Source organism: Amblyraja radiata, unplaced genomic scaffold (assembly GCF_010909765.2).
Source record: "Amblyraja radiata isolate CabotCenter1 unplaced genomic scaffold, sAmbRad1.1.pri S103, whole genome shotgun sequence".
Classification (NCBI taxonomy): Eukaryota; Metazoa; Chordata; class Chondrichthyes; order Rajiformes; family Rajidae; genus Amblyraja; species Amblyraja radiata.
Window position 1 is genome coordinate 1,787,162 of NW_022630094.1, and position 8,126 is coordinate 1,795,287.

The window sequence follows — 8,126 nt, forward strand, 5'->3', positions numbered from 1 at the left end:
TACTGAGTTGGATGATCACCCATGATCACATTGAATGGTGGTGCAGGCTCGAAGGGCCAAATGGCCTACTCCTGCACCTGTTGTCTATTGTCTATTGTCTAAGCGCAGGTAGGTAGGACTTGTGTAGCTGGGACATTGTTGGCCGGTGTGGGCAAGTTGAGTCGAATGGTCTGTTTCCACACTGTATGAATCAACCAACCAATCAGAATATATGGATTAGAGATCAACGCAAATAAGAGTGGAGAGATGGGGCAGCTGATTGGAGTGGATAACCATGCAAACTGGAGCCAATCAGGATTTAAGGATCAAGCTCGATGAATATCTGACCAATTAGCGACTGATCTGACCTGTTGCCAGAATGGATCCAATAGTAATTTTTGTATTGTCTAGCCAATCGGCAGCAGCAGGATGTTGTTGCCGTGCACCGCAAGCAAATCAGAATTCATCTCAACAGAGAGTTTATAAGTTTCCTTTTAAAGATTTAACTATATGTACATAGATGGTGTATATTCATTGTGTATTTTGACACTGGTCTCATATTAGGTTATACCTGTTATTAATATAATCCTGATCCCTATGTATCAATACCATTGTTATGTTTATCACTATTATTTTTGCTCTGTCTTTTTTTTTCTGTTTCATTTTTGTTTTGTTTTTTTGTTTTTTGGGGAAAAAAATCATTAAAAAGATTTTGAAAGAAAGAAAGAATTCATCTCAACAGAGAGTTGTACAGGGCTCTGGTGAGACCACATCTGGAGTATTGTGTCCAGTTTTGGTCTCCTAATTTGAGGAAGGACATCCTTGTGATTGAGGCAGTGCAGCGTAGGTTCACGAGATTGATCCCTGGGACGGCGGGACTGTCATATGAGGAAAGATTGAAAAGACTAGGCTTGTATTGACTGGAGTTTAGAAGGATGAAGGGGTGATCTTATGGAAACATAGAAACATAGAAAATAGGTGCAGGAGTGGGCCATTCGGCCCTTCGAGCCTGCACCACCATTCAATATGATCATGGCTGATCATCCAACTCAGTATCCTGTACCTGCCTTCTCTCCATACCCCCTGATCCCTTTAGCGACAAGGGCCACATCTAACTCCCTCTTAAATATAGCCAATGAACTGGCCTCAACTACCTTCTGTGGCAGAGCATTCCACAGATTCACCACTCTCTGTGTGGGAAAAAAATGTTTTTCTCATCTCGGTCCTAAACGACTTCCCCCTTATCCTTAAACTGTGTGTGGCCCCTTGTTCTGGACTTCCCCAACATCGGGAACAATCTTCCTGCATCTAGCCTGTCCAACCCCTTAAGAATTTTGTAATTCCGGGCAGGCCCTGTAGAGGTGGCCTGCTTGCCCTTAGTGACAACTGCACTGCATAGGGCCACCACATTCCCAGGTTTATGCATTACCTGCACACCCTGCGTTAGGTGTGTATCCTTGGCTCCCTCCGAAAGCAAACACTGAGGGAGGGTGGATGATGGGTGGGGAAGAGTATTGAGAGTACCCATTGAGAGTAGGGAAAATTCAAACAAGAAGACATGATTTGAGAATTAAGGGACAAAAGTTTAGGGGCAACATGAGGGGGAACATCTTTACTCAGAGAGTGGTTGCTGTGTGGAATGAGCTTCCAGTGGAAGTGGTGGAGGCAGGTTTGTTTTGATCATTTAAAAATAAATTGGATAGGTATATGGACGGGAAAGGAATGGAGGGTTATGGTCTGAGTGCAGGTAGATGGGACTAGGGGAAAATAAGTGTTCGGCACGGACTTCAACGGCTGAGATGGCCTGTTTCCGTGCTGTAATTGTTGTATGGTTATATGGCTCCCATCCTGTCCACCCTCAATAGACAATAGACAATAGACAATAGGTGCAGGTGAAGGCCATTTGGCCCTTCGAGCCAGCACCGCCATTCAATGTGATCGTGGCTGATCATCCCCAATCAGTACCCCGTTCCTGCCTTCTCCCCATATCCCCTGACTCCGCTATCATTAAGAGCCCTATCTAGCTCGCTCTTAGAAACATAGAAAATAGGTGCAGGAGTAGAGGCCATTCGGCCCTTCGAGCCTGCACCGCCATTCAATATGATCATGGCTGATCATCCAACTCAGTATCCCGTACCTGCCTTCTCTCCATACCCCCTGGTCCCTTTAGCCACAAGGGCCACATCTAACTTCCTCTTAAATATAGCCAATGAACTGTGGCCTCAACTACCTTCTGTGGCAGAGAATTCCACAGATTCACCACTCTCTGTGTGAAAAATGTTTTTCTCATCTCAGTCTTAAAGGATTTCCCCTTTATCCTTAAACTGTGTGACCCCTTGTTCTGGACTTCCCCAACATCGGGAACAATCTTCCTGCTTCTAGCCTGTCCTGCCCCTCAAGAATTTTAAAAGGTACACAAAAATGCTGGAGAAACTCAGCGGGTGCAGCAGCATCTATGGAGCGAAGTAAATAGGCAATGTTTCGGGCCGAAACCCTTCTTCAGACTGAAGAAATCTTGTAAGTTTCTATAAGATCCCCCCTCAATCTTCTAAATTCTAGCGAGTACAAGCCGAGTCTATCCAGTCTTTCTTGATATGAAAGTCCTGCCATCCCAGGAATCAGTCTGGTGTCCCTTCTCTGTACTCCCTCTATGGCAATAATGTCCTTCCTCAGATTTAGAGACCAAAACTGTACGCAATACTCCAGGTGTGGTCTTGATGAAGCCGAATTTTAGTTAAAAATATAAGAAGATATTAAATTGGCTTCTGGGCTAGCTTACAGCTTATATTTAGTCTCAAATTAGGCCTTGCCTCAGGTTGCGGTGTGTGAGATAATAAATCCTATAACATTGTCTCCCAAGTGACAAGCAGAGAGGAGCTAGATCTCTTTGAAGTAAGATGCTGTAGACCAAATGGCCAATGTTATGGGGGAGGAGGCGAGAAAGGAAGAGAGAAACAGCTAGTCATCTCTTTGGAGAAAGATGCTGTAAACAACGTGTCCTATGTTTATGAGGGACCAAGTAACAGCAGCGAAAGATCTCTTTGAAGATAAAATGACCTAAACCAAATGGCCAATGTTTTTAGTATATCTTGCACCATGTAAACAAAATGTCTTTGATGTGATGCATTCTGCAGAAACCTTTTCCTGTACCTCTGACCATGACTAATGTCTGTGGAATGGGCTAAGGGGACAAAAATACCCTATTTAATGCAATGTAATTCTGTTGTTCAGAGAAGGGGACCGAGGACAGTCGAGTGTCTACATTGGTCACTTAGCTGAGGTTCTCGCTCCCTTCCATCGGCCGATAATAAGTAAAGTTTTGAACTGGTCTACCAAACAGTTTGTGTGGTGTCTGTTTATTAAGAAGCGAACCTGTTTAGTTGTTAAGAAAAGTAGCTTTTTCAGTCTCACCAAGACCCTGTACAACTGCAGTAGAACCTCCCTGCTCCTATACTCAAATCCTTTTGCTATGAATGCTAACATACCATCCGCTTTCTTCACTGCCTGCTGCACCTGCATGCCTACTTTCAATGACTGGTGTACCATGATACCAAGCATCCAGAGAACCGGCCTCCACCACCCTCTAAGGCAGAGAATTCCACAGACTCACAACTCTCTGTGTGAAAATGTGTTTCCTCTTCACCGTTCTAAATGGCCGACCCCTTATTCATAAACTGTGTGTGTGTGGCCTCTGGTTCTGGACTCCCCGAACACCTGGAAAGACTGCTTAGGTCCTTAAATGGAGTCAAGGGAGGGGGGGGGGGGGGGGGGTAATGTTAAATGCCCGCCAAACTTCACAGCTGTGTATCTCTGGCTTAATAAAAGTTGTCTGGATTCTTATAACATATAACCAAATAACCATATAACAATTACAGCACGGAAACAGGCCATCTCGGCCCTACAAGTCCGTGCCGAACAACTTTTTTCCCTTAGCCCCACCTGCCTGCATTCATACCATAACCCTCCATTCCCTTCTCATCCATATACCTATCCAATTTATTTTTAAATGATACCAACGAACCTGCCGCCACCACTTCCACTGGAAGCTCATTCCACACCGCTACCACTCTCTGAGTAAAGAAGTTCCCCCTCATGTTACCCCTAAACTTCTGTCCCTTAATTCTGAAGTCATGTCCTCTTGTTTGAATCTTCCCTATTCTCAAAGGGAAAAGCTTGTCCACATCAACTCTGTCTATCCCTCTCATCATTTTAAAGACCTCTATCAAGTCCCCCCTTAACCTTCTGCGCTCCAGAGAATAAAGACCTAACTTATTCAACCTATCTCTGTAACTTAGTTGTTGAAACCCAGGCAACATTCTAGTAAATCTCCTCTGTACTCTCTATTTTGTTGACATCCTTCCTATAATTGAGCGACCAAAATTGTACACCATACTCCAGATTTGGTCTCACCAATGCCTTGTACAATTTTAACATTACATCCCAGCTTCTATACTTATAAATGTCTCCACTTCTTCCAGCCCCCTTCTTCCCTCCCCCCCCCCCCCCCCCCCACGCCCTTATAAAGGACTTACCTTACGCACATGGGGCTCAACAACCCCCTGTGTGCCTGGGCCCTGGACCTTCTCACCGCCAGGCCCCAGGTAGTCAAGATGGGAGGAAATACATCGAAGTCCCTCACCCTGAGCACAGGATCGCCCCAGGGTTGCGTCCTCAGCCCCCTACTGTGCTCCCTGTACACACATGACTGTGTGGCCAGGTTCAGCTCCTACTCGATCATCAAGTTTGCTGATGACACGGCCTTCTCGGCCCCTCGGACTCAATCAAAATGATAGCAGGCAGCCTTGGAAGCCTTGCCCCACGACTCAAACCTCACGTCAAAAACCTCGGCGTGATATTTGACTCAGCACTGAAATTTGACAAACAAGTCAATGCCGTAGTAAAAGCTAGCTTCTTTCAGCTTCGGACGATAGCTAAAATAAAACAATTCCTCCACTTTGATGACCTGGAAAAGATCATCCACACATTTATCTCCTCCCGCCCAGATTACTGCAACTCCCTTACACTGGCATCAGCCAATCTTCCCTGTCCCGCCTGCAACTGGTCCAAAACGCCGCAGCGAGACTCCTGACGGGCAATCGAAAAAGGGACCTCATCACCCTGATCCTGGCCTCTCTCCACTGGCTCTCTGTGCGGTTCCGTAAACATTTCAAGGTCCTCCTCCATGTCAACAAAGCCCTCAATGGGCTTGCCCTGCCCCCTCCTATATTAAAAGTCTTCTCACCCACCACTCCACCTCCAGGTCCTTCAGATCGGCCGACTTGGGGCTGCTGAATATCCCACGGTCTAGGCATAAGCTTTGGGGCGTCGCGCCTTTGCGGTTGCAGCTCCTAGACTGTGGAACAGCATCCCCCTTCCCATCAGAACTGCCCCCTTCATCGACTCCTTTAAGTCAAGACTAAAATCTTATCTATACTCCCAAGCCTTTCCACTGAGCGAGGGTTATATGTATATATGTATGTAGTTTGTCTGTCTACATTATTCTTATAACAAATGTAAAGCACTTTGGCCAACGAGAGTTGTTTTTTAAATGTGCTATATAAATAAATGTGACTTGGCGACTTGACACTGTGGTGGTGGGCCTGATCTCAGACAACGATGAGAAGGCCTACCGGGAGGAGGTGGCTGATCTGGCACTCTGGTGTCAGGACAACAGCCTCCTCTTGAACATCAAAAAAACTAAGGAGCTGATCGTGGACGTTAGGAGGGCACATCATCCGAGGACGTGCACACCATTGAGGATACTGTGGATAGGGTGAGCTGTTTTAAATATCTGGGAGTCCACATCTCTGAGGATATGACATGGACATCACACGCTGCAGCACTCGTGAGTAAGGCAAGGCAACGCCTTTACCACCTCAGGCAATTGAGGATATTCTGAGTGTCTCTGAGGATTCTACTCAGCGGCTGTGGAAAGCATCTTGTCCGGAAATATTACCATCTGGTTTGGGAATTGCTTTGCCCAGGACAAGAAGGCTCTGCAGAGAGTAGTGCGTTCGGCCGAACGCACTGTGGGAACTTCACTCGCCCACCTGCAGGAACTATACATCAGGAGGTGCAACTCCAGAGCCAACAAGATCATGGGAGACCCCTTCCACCCCAGCAATGGACCGTTCCAGCTGCTACGGTCAGGCAAACGCCTCCGTTGCCATGCTGTGAGAACGGAGAGGATGAGAAGGAGTTTCTTCCCAGACTGTAAACTCCTATCTCACCAGGGACTAACGTTACTGCTTTTTTTGAAAGTGCTGTTTTTTCCCCTTTTTCCTTCCGCCCACAATATTTAATATGTAAAATAATATGTGATTCTGTTCCATTCTGTTTGTAGTTTGGTTGTTTGTTTGTTTGTCTTTTTGCACAAAGTCCGCGAGCATTGCCACTTTTCATTTCACTGCATATCTCGTATGTGCATGTGACGAATAAACTTGACTTGACTTGTACTAGCCGCTTAATAGCATTCTTAGCAAAAGGATTTGAGTACAGGAAAGTAGACTATTATCTGAATGGTGGCCGATTAGGAAAAGGGGAGATGCAACGAGACCTGGGTGTCATGGTACACCAGTCATTGAAAGTAGGCATGCAGGTGCAGCAGGCAGTGAAGAAAGCCAATGGTATGTTAGCATTCATAGCAAAAGGATTTGAGTATGGGAGCAGGGAGGTTCTACTGCAGTTGTACAGGGTCTTGGTGAGACCACACCTGGAGTATTGCGTACAGTTTTGGTCTCCTAATCTGAGGGAAGACATATTTGCCATAGAGGGAGTACAGAGAAGGTTCACCAGACTGATTCCTGGGATGGCAGGACTTTCATATGAAGAATGACTGGATAGAATCGGCTTGTACTCGCTTTTGAGGGTGGATCTTATGGAAAGTTACAAAATTCTTAAGGGGTTAGACAGGCTAGATGCAGGAAGATTATTCCCGATGTTGGGGAAGTCCAGAACTAGGGGCCACACACAGTTTAAGGATAAGGGGGAAGTCTTTTAGGACCGAGATGACAAAATCATTTTTTTTTCACACACAGAGAGTGGTGAATCTGTGGAATTCTCTGCCGCAGAAGGTAGTTGAGGCCACAGTTCATTGGCTATATTTAAGAGGGAGTTAGATGTGGCTAAATGGATCAGGGGGTATGGGGAGAAGGCAGGGATGGGATACTGAGTTGGATGATCAGCCATGATCATATTGAATGGCGGTGCAGGCTCGAAGGGCCGAATGGCCTCTACTCCTGCACCTATTTTCTATGTTTCTATGTTTAAGGTTCCTGTTCATCGCGGTGTGTGTCTGTATCACCTTGGCTTTCAACCGTGTGAATTTCAGACAGAGCTGCCCCGCTTTCCCTGGCCCCCGCCTTTGCGATGTGTGTGCGTGTGTTCCTCTCATGACTCTCGCCGTTCCACTTCCCGTTTTTCAGGCGAATGCCCGCAAACTTGACAGTCAGCGGCAGTCCTCTGAAAAATCACATAAGTGGGACAGGCCCTGAACTGAGAGATACTGGCCACTGCACAGATATCTGCCTGAGAGAGAGAGATAGGGACTGGGAGACACAGGTCAGTGTATGGATATCCCCCTGAGAGAGAGAGAGAGTGTGAGAGAGTGTGAGAGAGAGACTGGGAGATTTCTCAACACCTGAAAAACAAGTTTCGAACGTGACCATAATTCGTGTTTAGTCTTGTAGGAGGGAAGCAAGTTGAAGCATCTCAGATTACCTGCAGGAAGGTCGACAAGTTTGTTCTAATTGACCGGGTAAATTTTAAAATGTAACTCGGGAGAGCGGAGACGATACTTCAAAGGGTGAGGCATTTTGAGTTGGTTTATTGGGGTGTATTCGGGGGGAGAGGGGAGAGGGGTGGGGAGAGAAAGATACCGGCAGAAATTTTGTTAGATGAGAGGCTTGGGCCTGTCTAGATTAGAGGTTATTTACGTGTGCGAGGGAGAGAGAGATAGAGAGAGGGGGAGAGGTGGGAGTGCCATGAAATTGGGGAGGGGTAGAGAAGGGAGCGGTGGGGAGGGAGTGGGAGAGGAGGGAGGGGAGAGGGCAAAGGAGGAGAGGAGAGGAGAAGCACACTGCGGGGAAGGGAGTGGGAAAGGAGGGAGGGGAGAGGACAAAGGTGGAGAGGAGAGGAGAGGAGAAGAA